This window comes from Zalophus californianus, chromosome 3 (genome assembly GCF_009762305.2).
Source record: "Zalophus californianus isolate mZalCal1 chromosome 3, mZalCal1.pri.v2, whole genome shotgun sequence".
NCBI lineage: Eukaryota > Metazoa > Chordata > Mammalia > Carnivora > Otariidae > Zalophus > Zalophus californianus.
Window position 1 is genome coordinate 115,457,153 of NC_045597.1, and position 14,111 is coordinate 115,471,263.

Below are 14,111 nucleotides of genomic sequence, written 5' to 3' on the forward strand. Positions count from 1 at the left end.
GGGTTTATAAAAATAAACCTTTGCTTATTTGTTTAATCCTTTGGATGACCTGGGCAAATTGATGAACTAAGCAGTTTTCCCCTCTATCCCTCCCAAATTATAATTTTTAAAACATGTTCAACCATGAGTTTCTTGACTCCTACCTCCCCTGTTTTATGCAAAATGGGGTGTAACCCTAATTCTAAAAATGTGCTGTTTCTGAGAAAGGGTAGCCTCACCACGGTGAGTTGTACTGACTTCTAGGGTGGATGGCTGAGGAAGCCAGCTAGCTGTAACTCTCTCTGGGGAAAGACTAGAATGCATGAAACACCCATTTCCCATGACTGGCAGAACTGCTGCACATCTCCTTCCCCTAGGAAATAGTGCAAAAATTATCTAAAACTTAGAAATAAGGGGAAAGTGTGACAAGCACATCCTTTCAGGGCCACACAGGGGCAAAGCCACCCACAAATCATCTTGGGAAATGTACTTAGTTACACTCTGTACTTATTATTGATTAAGGTCTCATGTTACCTTGTAGATTTTTGTCTGGTACAGATATGAACAATTTCTGTCCAATGGAAAGATAACCCTGAAGTTGGTGGTTTATGAACCAGTTTTGTGCCCAGCAATCTTATCCTAATATTTCTATATTTAAATTGTGCATGGACACACACACACACACACACACACACACACACACACACACACTCATATTGCCACTTCTCAAATGCTCTTTTGGTTACTTTCAACATCTTATCTCTTCTTCATTCACTAATGAGTTGAAGAAGGTCTTTGACACATACTCATTTTATGTTTGCATCAGAGTTGTGTTTTTTAACCCTTTGAGAGTTATACTGTAGCAGAGCCTGCAGTGACTGAACCAAAGAGCCTCAAGAAACTGCCATCAGAAGGACAAGACCCTCAGGTTTGCCGGGTACAACAAAGATGTTATGAACTGAACTTCAAGGGTTTCAGGGAAACAGTGGTATTAAAGAGAGAGAGAAAGAAGAACTTCACAGAGGTCACTGTTACTTATAAGACTAAGTCTTAAAGTACTTCCATATGTAGCACCAGGGATTGATTAAGTGACATTTCCAACTTCCCATTTTCCCAACTTACTTGAGAGCTACCTGATCCTTTAAGAGGGAATTTCTATATACAACCATCAAAGCCCTATGATTTTTTTCTGGGAGTTACTAATTATGTAGTGGCCTTATTCATTGTCCACCCCCCTCCCCATGCACACATTGTGGGGGCTCTAGATGAGACAAGGCCAGAGACACAGCCCCACACTCACCCCCTGTTTGTAGCTGGAGATCTGTCTGGCTATCATTAAGCAGCGTAGAAACCCACGAACTGGCAGCAGCGGAGAAGACCCACTCCACCCCAAGTGCCCAAGACCTTTAAACTAAGTGCCCTGGTTGTCATCAAAGTTAGCAAGGACAAGGTGACTCGTCACACCGGGGATTCTTGGAGATTTGGAAGTGGCACAAGGAGAGATGATGTGCCACACAGTGCAGTCTTTGATGGTCTCATAGGCCCTCCTCTTCACTCTCTCCCACTTGCAAAAGCCCCACACATCACCCTTCCTGGTGCACACTTTCTGGAAATCAGGATCTAGCCCTTTACTTCTACAGACTCCTCCACAGAATAGCAGTAGCTCTGAGCAGGTCCCACTACAAATCTGGCAGATAACTTTCTCTTCGTCTCATCAAACCTTAAGAAGCTCTGTGAAATTGAGGTAGAAGGTTTACTGCAAAAACAGAAAAGGCATTTGAGAAGGAAGGGCAAGAAGCAAAAGGAGATAGAAGCAAGCTCAGCCAGGGAGACAGTGAAGCGATTGTCGAGATAGAAGAATCAGAGGACCCGGGAGGGAGAAGGCAGGCACCCTGCCGGCCACGTTGGAGCGTTGGGCCTGTGATGAGCATTTCCCAGTCTCTGTGGGCCGCCTGTGCACCCCTGCAGGGCACAGCAGCACCCCAGTCTGCAGAGTGTCCCAGTACCCCCTGCACAGTGCCTGGGGGCTCTTATCTCTTCCAGGGAACAGAAGCAGGTACAGCCTTCTCTTTGGGGAATCTACGTGGAGAGTTTATGTAGCTTCTCCTATTCCATTTTCTGCTTTTTAAAATTTTCAAATAAATGTTAGTATAGAGTAAGTAGTATAATAAGTACAAAGGATCTTGCTTGTACATTTTCTTCGTGTTTCTTATAGCAAAAGAAAATGATGTTAGCTGCAGGACAGAAGTCCTCCTTTTAAACGGATTGGACAGAGTGGAAGGGGACAGAAGTTGTTAGCTTGAGGAGAACACAAGAACACACCTCACATCTATTTACCTTGTTTGGACTTTGCAGGGAAAAAGTCTATAGCTGCCATCTCTTGAGGATGACTTAGCCCACTCTCCTGCAGTACCACGAGACAGGTCGGAAATGTGGTTTATAGAATTAGCCACACCTAACAACGCTTGCATGTTAATTACTGAGTGAGCATGTTCTTAACTTACTCTTAACTCTGAGTTTTCAGAGCCACCACCTTCACTTTGGGCCGCTTCATTATGATTGTTGCTTTTGGGGCATGGCAATCCCAATCCCACCACAACCACCACCACGCACGCACGCACGTGCACACAGGCCATGGCGCTCGTGAGGTACTCTAACAGCAACGCACTCTCAGCTGGGTGTTCCTAACACACTAGTACAAACTCTTCTTGTACACAAGTCCTGGGAATAACATATAAACACCTGCTTAGGTGCTTTGGTTCTAAAGCACTTCTCACATCTCTTATCTCATTAATCCTTACAGTGATCTTACAGTGCAGGCATGGTTATTAGCACCATTTTATAAAGGAAGGAGTTAAAGCTCAGAGAAGGTTAAGTACTTGCCCAAGTTCAAGGTGGGAGAGTTGGGGGCTTGAACGAAGACTTTCTTATTTTTATTTGTCATTTTATTATTTATATAAAATTAATATAAATTATATACTATCATTTCTTCTGATTTTATAGTTATAATGTTTTACTGTTATTATTTATTTTAAGGTTCAAGTTGTCCCAGATTAGGCCAGCGATAGCCCCTTTAAGCTGGCTCCTGTGTCCTTTTGACATGTCCCCCTTATTCCTTGAGGCTTTTTGTATTTTCTGTCATGACCGGATGCTCCAGGTTCATCGTGTATTTTTCATGCCTTAGCTTGGGAATCAGCCATTTGACTAAGGAGCCCTGGGTGCTTTGATGCAGAATGGAATTTAGAAATCAACATCTGATGCCAAGTGTGCTCACCCTACATGTGTGCTTGTGATCCAAGGGATGGCTTCTGGGCCCTCTCAAATAGAAGTAGGGGGCAAAGTCTTTATCTATATTGATATGTATATCTGTATCTACGTCTGTATATAAAAAGAAGCATACAACCATATACATATGTATTTTTCTATATCCATCTGAGTTTTAAAATGAGTTTATAGCAACACCTCAAATTCTAATCAATTACCTCAGAGTCCATTCTGTTCTTCCCTCTTTGCATATTTATAACTCCCATCCCCAGTAGAGAGATATCTGGCAAATAAGTAAATATGTTGTGGTTAATGTTTCCTGTCCCTCAGGAATTGCTGTCCTTTGTTGTCTGGTGTTCAATATCTTGCAAATCATTGTTTCATACAGATACTATCAATTTGTAGGTTGTTTCCAGTGGGAAGGTAAATTCAATCCCCATAGTTCCGTCTTAGCTGGAAGCAGAGATCCACTAAGGCTTTTTTTGATGAGTTTTTAAATGTCTATTTATGAATACCTTCGGCTCAGACACATTATATGATAAAGTAAATTTGGTGTTTAATCCCTTGAGATTCCTGAGCCTCCCAAATTCTCCTGTTAACATGCTCATATTTCTATTTATGTGCTAGATTATTTGACCAAGACTTTGTCCCTCACTAGACTGAAAGCTCAATGAAACTTGGGAAGTTGGAAATTTTGTTTTACTCATCATTGTCTTTCCAGCTTCTAGGATGTACTTTTTGTTCAATATTTAGTAAATGAATGAATTTGCTCTGTCAGCAAAACCCACTGCCATTCTTTTCACACAGAATTCCAGGGAATTTTAACACTTGCAGATTTGATTATTCTATGTACTTTCACAGTGTCACTCCTAGGACACCCCTCCATTTGCCCAATCTACCTGCCATGGAGAATGTTAGCAAAGGAGCATATTTATGTTAGACTTGAAAACCTGTGCCTTATGCCTGTCCACCAAAAAAGAAGGATTGACTGCTGGGATCCTGGAAGTTAGGACTTAGGAGCCTATGATATTCAATGGTCTCCCAAGGTGGGACAGCCAGATCCTGCACAGTAGCCACTGGACCTAGATGTGTTGCAAGAGAACTCTACAATATTATTGGAAAATCCCATTTCCTTGTTGGAAGTAATCTCTCACTGGGAAAAAGCAGGAGATAGATAGTTATGACAACATTCAACATGTAGTACTAGGTATATGAACTGTTCGCTGTTGACTCTTCAAAAAGACTATCAGGAAAACCTGTAGATCTAGCAAAGCTAAATTTATTAGCTCTACTGCAATGTGGACACCTCCTGGATAGTCTTAATAGAGACTCAGAATTGGAAAAATTAGGGTATGGTATGAGAGACTGACCGTACAAATGGGCAATGGCCAGACCATATATAACAATAGAACTCTGACCCACAACTTCTGCAGCAACTAGCCCAGGAAGCCAAACCATAACCTCTGCAGCAGTTGGCACAAAATGATCAGGACTGGTCAATGACTGACAGCTCCCCTAATTTTGGCCCTGCTTCCCCAACTCAGGACCACCCAGGGAAAGCCACATAAGCTCTTCAAACTGGTCACACAGGATTCCCTGATTCTTGTTGGCCCACCTCCAGCTTCTCCATGACAACAGTTTCCAATAAGAGCATTCCCAAAGTCTTCCCCCCCTCACTTTTTTTTTTTTTTTTTTTTTTTAACTATAAAGCTTTACCACTCCTCTGTCAGGGCTTGGTCTCTGTCAAGTGCAAGCAATGGTGGCTGACTTTCTTGCTATAGCAAGCTCTGAATAAACAGCCACTGTTCTCATCGGGTTCCCTTTATTTATTTCCACAGGTATTTACGAAGTTTTTAGAGTCTTGGCTGGGATTTCAAGGCAAGTCTTGAAAAGCAGGGACTGGTTAGAATGGGCAGAGTTTATGACATAATACTTTTGGAAGGCACAGTGAGGTGAGAGTCTTGAAGTACTCACTTGATGAGAAGTTAGCCTTGAAATGCAAGCAGTTTAATAGGCTCACCATCTTATTTTCCAGGAGCAGTTATTCCCTGGAGCAAAAAGTTAGGCTATTTTTGTTTGGTCTCAGTAATGTTTAACATAGGGGGAGAAAAGTGTACCTGGTCAAAGATTTGGTTAACACAAGGACATTTTGTTGGCTTCACTTCTTGGGGTGGACAAGGGAAAAAAAGAAATCATTTTTAAGTCCATCTTTGACTTTTTCTTTCTTTATCCTACCTAGACACATTGGCCAGTGACTTGAATAATGCCCTTGTTAGCGTAAACAACTTCCTGAGCTATTGTCCTATTGTAGTAGCCCACTGAGTGCTAAACCTGGATTAATCCTATACTTTTGTGATGAAATTGTTTTTCATATCTTGTTCCAACAGCTGTCTGTTGGTGGTAGCTATGAGTGGTGAACTCAGAAGGGTGCCAAGGCCACATGTGGGCACATGACTGGTTCACAATGTCGGCTATGGACACAAGTGGACAAGTGACAGTTTAATTTCATACACAGTGCTCAAAAATGTATATCTCTATTGAGTTTTGGACCTGCATATCCAACTACCTACTGGGTAATCTTATCTGGATGTTTGCAACTACCTCAACCTGCACATGGCTAAAACTGAAATTGTAATTGCTCTCCTCTACCAAAGGTTTGCTAATGGAGCCACCAGATTGCCCTCCTGATCCTTGTCAAGAGTGTTTACTGCAGCTATTACTGTAGTTCAGACTAGCACTCAATCCAGGATAAGCCCTCTTTGCCATCTGGCTAAGGAAGTTTGCTCTAATTGTGGAATTATAGGCATCAGCAATGGGGATGAGAGAAGTTGATGACATGATGGAAACCCAACCTCTTGAAAGTTTACCTATCTCATGTTTTCTTGGCCCTGAATACAGAATTAAGATCAGAGGCAAAATTTAACCAGTAGTTGATTTTCTCAGGTATGGTGACAGAAACAGGGAAAAAAGAAGGTAATGAAACTTTTAGGCTTTTCTGGATTCCTTTTTCACAATATCTTGTTTAGTTTACATGTATCTGTCCATCTCCCTCAACTTCCCCTCCTTAGCCTCTAGTATTTTTATTGTCAGATGGTCATTAGGAGACAATCTTATTTATGTGAAGAATTACAGCATCAATTCCTTGTAGGATCTTTTCGTGTTTATGCAAAAAGTGCTTCCTGATAGAAACAAGGTATAAAACTGATTGATGTCTTAAAGCAACTGAGGGCTCTCTGCTGGCAGCCAGGATTACTGTTTCCTGGTAGAAAAACTGGTAGAGAAAATTGAGTTCTTATAATAAATTCCATAACAGCAGCTTAGCTCTAAATGATTTTTTAAAAGTCACTTGACTGTGCAAACTGGTTAGAGCAGAAATATTTTAATGATATTTCAAGAGCTTAATGTCAACCATCAGTGTCCAATAAATGAAAATTACTTTTAGTGATACATCTGGAAATATGATGGTTTTTTTGAGCCAAAATCTCTCAAGCTTTGCATAAAGTCTGGATTTTTATTTTTGCTGTGTGCCTGTTATATAAATTTCTGATATTTGTGATAGAGGAAAAGAAGATAAATTAGACACTGGGATACTAAAAAATGACTAAAATGCTAAAACATGTTAAATTTATTGTTTGCTCATTGAAAGAAAGAGTGAATAATTTATTTAAGGAAAACAATTTTACTTAAAGAAAGGGCAATATTTTAATAAGCAGAAAGGGGAAAAGGAATATATTTTGAAATAGGAGCAGTGTCACTGGAATGAAAAATGCAATGCACCAAAGTAGCTACTTGGACTGGGGAAAACACTCATCTGAATGGAAAATTTTGTTATATTCCCATAAAATCGCAACTTTATCTTTATTCTTATCTGTTTATTTATTTAATATTTATTGAGTACCCACTCTGTGTACTGGCATTGTGTGAGGCATTGGTGATATTTCAGTGGATAAGAGAGTCTACAGTTTCTTCTTCTTCTTTTTTTTTTTTTAAAGATTTTATTTATTTATTTGAGAGAAAGAATGAGAGAGAGCACATGAGAGGGGGGAGGGTCAGAGGGAGAAGCAGACTCCCTGCCGAGCAGGGAGCCCGATGCGGGACTCGATTCCGGAACTCCAGGATCATGACCTGAGCCGAAGGCAGTCGCCCAACCAACTGAGCCACACAGGCGCCCTACAGTTTCTTCTTGTACAAAGACCACATTTAGTGAAATTTTCATTAATTGATTAATTCCTGCCTTCATCATATGAGGGAAAATGAGGCTTAGCTCTGTGTGACAAGAAATGTGAAATAACAATGGTTTAAACAACTGCCTCATACGAAAGTAGATCATCCAGACCTCAAACTGTGGCTCTGTCATCATGAAAAACCTACACTGCTTTTATCTCACTGCTCTGCCATACCCAACCAGTGTGTGCATTTAGCTTTTTGAGTCTGTTTGGTCTCACTTAGCATGATGTGTTGAGATAGACAGTGTTTGTGCCACTAGTCTGTACCTTTTATTACTGAGTAGTATTCTATCCTTGGGATGTCCTACAGTTTTATTTATTCCCCAGTTGAGGGACTTTGGGCTTGTTTCAAGATTTTAATAATAAAATTGCTATAAATATTTGTTAGCAGGTTTTTGTATGAACATAGGTCTTTTGTTTCACTTGGGTAAACCTCTAGGAGTGGGAATATTGGGTCATATGACTAAGCATATAGTGAACTCTATAAAAGCTGTGAAACTGTTTTTATTTTTATTTTTTTAAAGATTTTATTTATTTATTTGAGAGAGAGAGAATGAGAGATAGAGAGCACAAGAGGGAAGAGGGTCAGAGGGAGAAGCAGACTCCCTGCTGAGCAGGGAGCCCGATGTGGGACTCGATCCCTGGACTCTAGGATCATGACCTGAGCCGAAGGCAGTCGCTTAACCAACTGAGCCACCCAGGCGCCCCAAGCTGTGAAACTGTTTTTAAAGTGGTAGTACCATTTTGCATTCACACCAGAAATTACAAGAATTTCTGGTTGCTCTGCATCCTCATCAGCATTTGGTATTATCAGTTTTGTGTGTGTGTGTGTGTGTGTGTGTGTGTGTGTGTGTGTGTTTTAAGTCATTCTATTAAGTGTATAGTAGTATCTCATTGAGGTTTTAATTAGCATTTTACTAATGATTAGGGATATTGAGCATCTTTTTGTTTGCACTTTGTCATCTGTATAACTTCTTTGGTAAAATGTCTGTTTACATCCTTTGGCCATTTAAAAAATTTGGTTGGTTGATCTTGTTGTTGAGTTTTGAGAATTCTTTATATACAATGGCTACAAGTCCTGTGTCAGGTATATAATTTGCAAATATTTTCTACCAGTCTTTCTTTTCATTCCTCAATAGTGTTGTTTGCAAACATTTTGAATTTTGATAAAGTCCAATTTATTTATTCTTTTATGGATTGTACTTTGTGTCTTTTAGCTTTGTATCTTAAAATTGGATTTTTATATGTTAAAGCCAAATTTATAAAAAAACAAAAGAATAAATTTCTCCCAGCAACAATAGATCATCTACAAGCAGTACATTAGCTATTTCTTCTAAATGTGACATCAAATGAGAAGAAATTAGATAATTTATGTTGCGAGAACCAAATTAGAAAGATGAGACAAGGACCTAATGATATGAATTTTGAAAACTCAGAAATGAAGTCTTTTAGATTTTATACAATAATAGCATGTAAATACCTGAAATAAGATGCTTCATGGGGATTTAAATACCCACTTACTTATTCGTCCATTTATGTAAAAAATTTTAGTAAGCATGTACTATGAGCCAGGCATTGTGATCTAGATGGGGTTACACAGATGAATATGATGGGAGATAGAACTTTGGACAAACATATCAACAGATTATAACACAATGTGCTAAGAATTATAGTTGGCATATGTTCAAAGTAAACCATGCATTTTTTCTTTTTTTTGCACATGAAGTGGTTTCATCACACTTATCTCCATTTGCAATCATTTATCTGTGTGACTTGATTTAATGTTTGTCTCTCTCATGGTGTGTTCTAGCAGTATGAATACGATGTATGTTTGTTTCATTGTGGTTGGCACATAGTAGGAGCTGCATGAACAGTTGCTGGATAAATAAAATATTTGCTATTGAGGTACAGAGAGGAGGAGCTGCTAACTCTGCCCCTGTCAGTTTTGAGGACTGCATTAAAAAAGTGATATTTGAAATGAGTCCTGAAGCAGAGGTAGGAACTGCTTGGGGGCTGGGCAGGGGGGAAGGAAGAAGAGAAAAGCAGCATTCGTGCACTGTATGGTCTTAAGCCAGGGACGTGTGAAGTCACATGACACAGGTGGGAAGGACGGAAAGTTGCAGGGGGGCAGGATCATCCTGTGTGGAGAAGTGTGGGGGGCAGGAGATGAGGCCAACATGGAAGGCTGGGGTCAAGCTGAGAAGGAAGGGCTTTGCCAACCAGGCTAGCTTTGAACTTCATAGCAATGGAGTTGGGGAACGGATGGATTTTAATAAGCTTTTTTTTTAATGATTTTATTTATTTATTTTAGAGGTGGGGGAGGGGCAAAGGGAGAGGGAGGGGCAGAGAATCCCAGCAGACTCCATGCTGAGACCCCAAGATCATGACCTGAGCTGAAACCAAGAGTCCGACACTCAACCAACTGAGCCACCCAGGCGCCCCAGATTTTAAACTTTTCAGTGACACCATCACCTTAAGGAGAGAAGGCAGCGTGGGGGCTGACTGGGTAATAGAGGAGTTAAGGCTGTTTCTGAAGCTGGTAAGAGATGACAGGGGTACTAGAGAGGTGGAGGAGACAGAATTTATGGGACTTAGTGATTGATAAGATGTGAAGGGTAAGGTAGAAGGAGGATTTCATATTTTAGCTCTTATGATGCCTGAAGAGTATGTGTTTAGAGTTAACATGTTTAAATTTTTCCCTGATTAGTATTATATGTTCTTTAGAAAATATAATAAAGTATGAGAAAAAAAGACCAAAAAAGCCATCTATTATCCTAGCACACAGAGATAACCACTGCTGACATTTCTAGGACATATCTCTCATTCTTTTAAAACACATTTCTGAAGAGAAATCCTAAGGATTCTATCTCCATCAGGAACTCAGAGTCTCATGCACTCATGTGTTTTGAACACAAATATTAAGTTTTGACTAAACTATGAGCTGAGCCAGTTTTGTAAAAAATCAAGTGACCTGGGTCAAGGGACAGGAACTCTGCAAGGAGGAATTTCTTTCCTGGAAACTAAGTGACAGCAATGACACCCAGGACATGCCCTTATGAGTACCAGATTCTAACTTGCAGAGGTAATCTGCTTAGTTGCTGAGGGACATTATCAGTTTCAGTTTGATTAATTCATGTTCAGCTCATTCAACATGCTAAGCCCTGCAGGAAGACAGCCCCACACTGATCACCTCCTGTGTGCAAAGGTTCTAAAGGAGTGCTAATTATTTTTGCACATCTGAACCCTGGACTGTGTAAACCTAGGCACATAAACTAAGTAAGAGAAAAATTTTCTGGGGCCAGGAGCTGATCAAAAATATCTTATCCAAGTCCCTTCCAAACCGAGGGAATGGGAGGGAAGTTAAAAAAAAAAAAAGATGTTTTAGAAACAAAACAGATGAACATAGGGGAGGGAAGGAAAAATAAAATAAGAGGAAAACAGAGAGGAAGACAAACCATTAGAGACTCTTAACTATAGGGAACAAACTGAGGGTTGCTGGATGGGGTAGGGGGATGGGGTCACTGGGTGATGGGCATTAAGAAGGGCACTTGATGTAATGAGCACTGGGTGTTTTATGCAACTGATGAATCACTAAATTCTACCTCTGAAGCTAATAATACACTATTGTTAATTAAATTCAATTTAAATAAAAAAATTAAAAAAGACATTTTTACGTTGAGAGGGAGTGGATTAAGGGGAAGAGCAGAATCAGGAAGATTCAGAGCAGGCGTACCTGAAAAGAAGCTTGAAAAATAGAAAGTCCAAGGAGGAGAGAGAGGAGCCTCCTAGAGGGGCAAATGTACCTAAAGCGAAGGTAGTCTTGCAGGCCAGGTACCAGGCAGAGGTGGGGCGACAGGTGGGGGACCTTCCGGGGATCTTCTCTTCTTCTCAGGTCAATCCCTCCGCCCTCCCCCACCCCGCCCCCCGCTCCGGTAGTGCTCAGTGGGGGAGGAGGGAAAGGCTATGCTCCTTTTCCACTTTGAGGCTTTAGATTGAAAAGTCCAGGAGAGTGAAACCTGATTTACAACAAGGAAGAGAAAACTCAATACCTCCCGAGAGATTGGCGGGGGCGGGGGTGGAGGGTGCCTTTACCTGGAGAAGGGTTTGGCAGAGGGTGGGAGAATTATACCTATCAAAACCACAATTAGATTCCCACTTTCTCAGGAAGACCTGCCTCCCAGGTTTTCTCCCATTTGGTTCCATCGTCCACCCCGCAGTCTTGTCCTCTATGGCAAAGTCAGGAGGTCTAGGTCTGCCCTGGGTTCAGAGCGGGACTTGATTTTCAGCTCTTAGGTGCTGCGGCTTTCGCGCGGCCTTGGGGGTGGCCAGGAGCAGGATTTGGTTGGGGCCATTTCACACTGCCAAGCTTTCCATCACTCAACTGCTAGCCAGGGTGAGGCCCTCTGACCACCCACCCGGTCGCTCACAGGAAGGAATCTGTGCAACCTGAGCAAACACTGCTGGTTTGGAACGCTCACTGGGAACTGGCTTCAAGGGCAGGCCTCCCAAATCCTCTCTGTTCCGCCATCGAACTTGGCGGACTCCCTCTGCCAGCCAGAGCGCGGAGCGGGACGCCCCACCTGCGCCGGGCAGTCTGCTCCTGCGGACTGGAGTTTGCAGACTTGGCGCTCAGGCCGACTCTCCCGGAGTTGGGTCGAACGCGCCGGGCCAATGAGCGCGCACCGCGGAGGGCTCGGCTCCCCCCCCGCGCGCTGATTGGTCCCGCGGCCCGCGAGGCAGGGCCGGCCGGCCAGGGCTGCAGGCGCAGGCGAGTGCCCGGCGCGAGTGGGAGTGGCGCGCGCGCCCCCCGCGGACCCCCGCCCCTCCCCGCCGCGTTCCGTCTCTCCTTCCTCCTCCCTCCCTCCCTCGCTTCCTCCCCGCACTCCCCGGCTCCGGCCGCGCGCTGGCGGGGCTCCGCATTGCACACTCTGGGGGCGCCGCAGTGTTCGTGGGATGGGGCAGCGGGCTGCCGCTGGCGGCCGGAATCCGCGCGCAGCCCGGGTGAGTAGAGGCGGGCTTCCCGGGAGAGCACAAAAGGAGACTGGGTTGGTGCCAGCGGCCCTAACTAATGCGGGTTCTGGGCCACTCAGGCAGTGGGCTTAGTCCCCGGAACTACCCAGTGCTAAGACACCCACCCCCGCCCCTTCCCGGGGCCAGCGGAGCTGGGGTCCTCGCCTCTGCATCCCGCTCCGGTGCTCTATCCCCGAGTGGGCAGCGGGTACTGAGCGCAGCCTGGGCAGGTCTAGGGGGCGTGTGTGTGCGTGTGTGTAGTGCTGGCTCACGGGGGGTGGGATGGAAATGTCAGGCGCTGCCAAGTTAAACGCTGGAGGAATCTTTCCCAAGAGTAATTCAGCACCTTCTCAGGGCCAAGTGTACGTCCACCAGGAACTCCAGCCGGAGGGAGTTCCTGGGAGGCGGAGTGGCAGCGCCCCCACATGTTGCTGCGGGGGGTGGGGTAGGGGGTGTCGATGGCCTGGCTGCGCCCACCCAGGGCCCCTGGCCCAGATGCGGTAAGCTGGGGCGCCTCCAGCGGTTGCGGGAATTCTCCAGGCCCTCCGACCACCCACCCGGGCGACTCGGCGAAGGGGCCGTCCACCCACAGAGCCAGGGCTTCGCCTGGGCTTGACTTGGCGATGTGTTTTTCTTTCTGGTAACAGCAGTTCAGTTGATTTACATTTGGCTAAACAGTCAATTTTAGCCTAAAGCTCTATATCTGTGGGTCTGTCTGACCCTTTCTGACCCCCACCACAGTCTCATTAGCTCTTCTCCCCTCCCCACTCCCCACCCCCGGCATCTACCCCTCTCCTCACTTCGCGGTACAAAACTTGATGTTTCTACGTGATGGCATCTGGCGTGGTCTCAGGTATCTTAAGTGTCACAATCATTGGCCATTTCCTGGGGGACTACGAGGGCTCTTACAATTTTGGGAGGGGGGTTGAGCGGGCCGCAGATCTTTGGTAGCGATTTGTTGGTAGAATAGCATTGACCTCCCAGAGCATATGACAAAAAGAATGTTAAGCTTCTCCCTCTGGTAACCTACCCAAAGTGTGACCTCCAAAATTCAGTTTTCTTTGTGGGAGACTAGGGAGTTTAGATTCTCCAGGGAGAAGCTTATTTCTTGTTAAATTGAACTATGGTGACATACACTCTGTTCTGCTCTGCTCTGGCCAGCCATTGCAGATGCCATGATATTAGCAATTCCCTTAAAGCCATTACATTTTCCTTCGAGTGAGAGGACTCAGGATAGCTACTTAAAATTTTGGATCTGCACCTTATTTCTCTGGAAGACATTAATAGTTACTGTATATATGCTCACGTGTACCAAGTTTGCAAAAGATATTTGTGCAATCGTCCACGAAATGGTTTAATGCACATTTATGTTAAACCCATTTAAATGTAAAACATCTATCTGTTTTCAATTTTAGTTTCCACCTTGACCAAAGGCACCAGACTGAAATAGGACTTAAAAGAGGCTTCCTTGTTTAAACAGAGGTTTTACCGAACTCTAGTCCTCAGAGCACACAGTAAGCTTTCTGAGCTTGTAGGTACACAAAGGCTGTTAAAAATTGTGAATTGGTTCTTTGGGTTAAAAATATCAGAAATGCTTCCAGACCAAAAAAGGGTAGATAGGTTTCGTGGGTC

General features: G+C 43.5%; 1 protein-coding gene across 2 annotated transcripts in view; it reads left to right on the top strand.

Annotated features, from left to right (window-relative positions):
- Nucleotides 1-12,355: 12,355 nt before the first annotated feature.
- Nucleotides 12,356-14,111, top strand: part of LYPD6 (LY6/PLAUR domain containing 6) — a 117,637-nt gene continuing 115,881 nt past the window's right edge. For both annotated transcript variants that reach the window (XM_027588043.2, XM_027588045.2), the window contains exon 1: nt 12,356-12,470. The gene's annotated coding sequence lies outside the window, so the exon portion shown is untranslated. The remainder of the gene's footprint in view (nt 12,471-14,111) is intronic.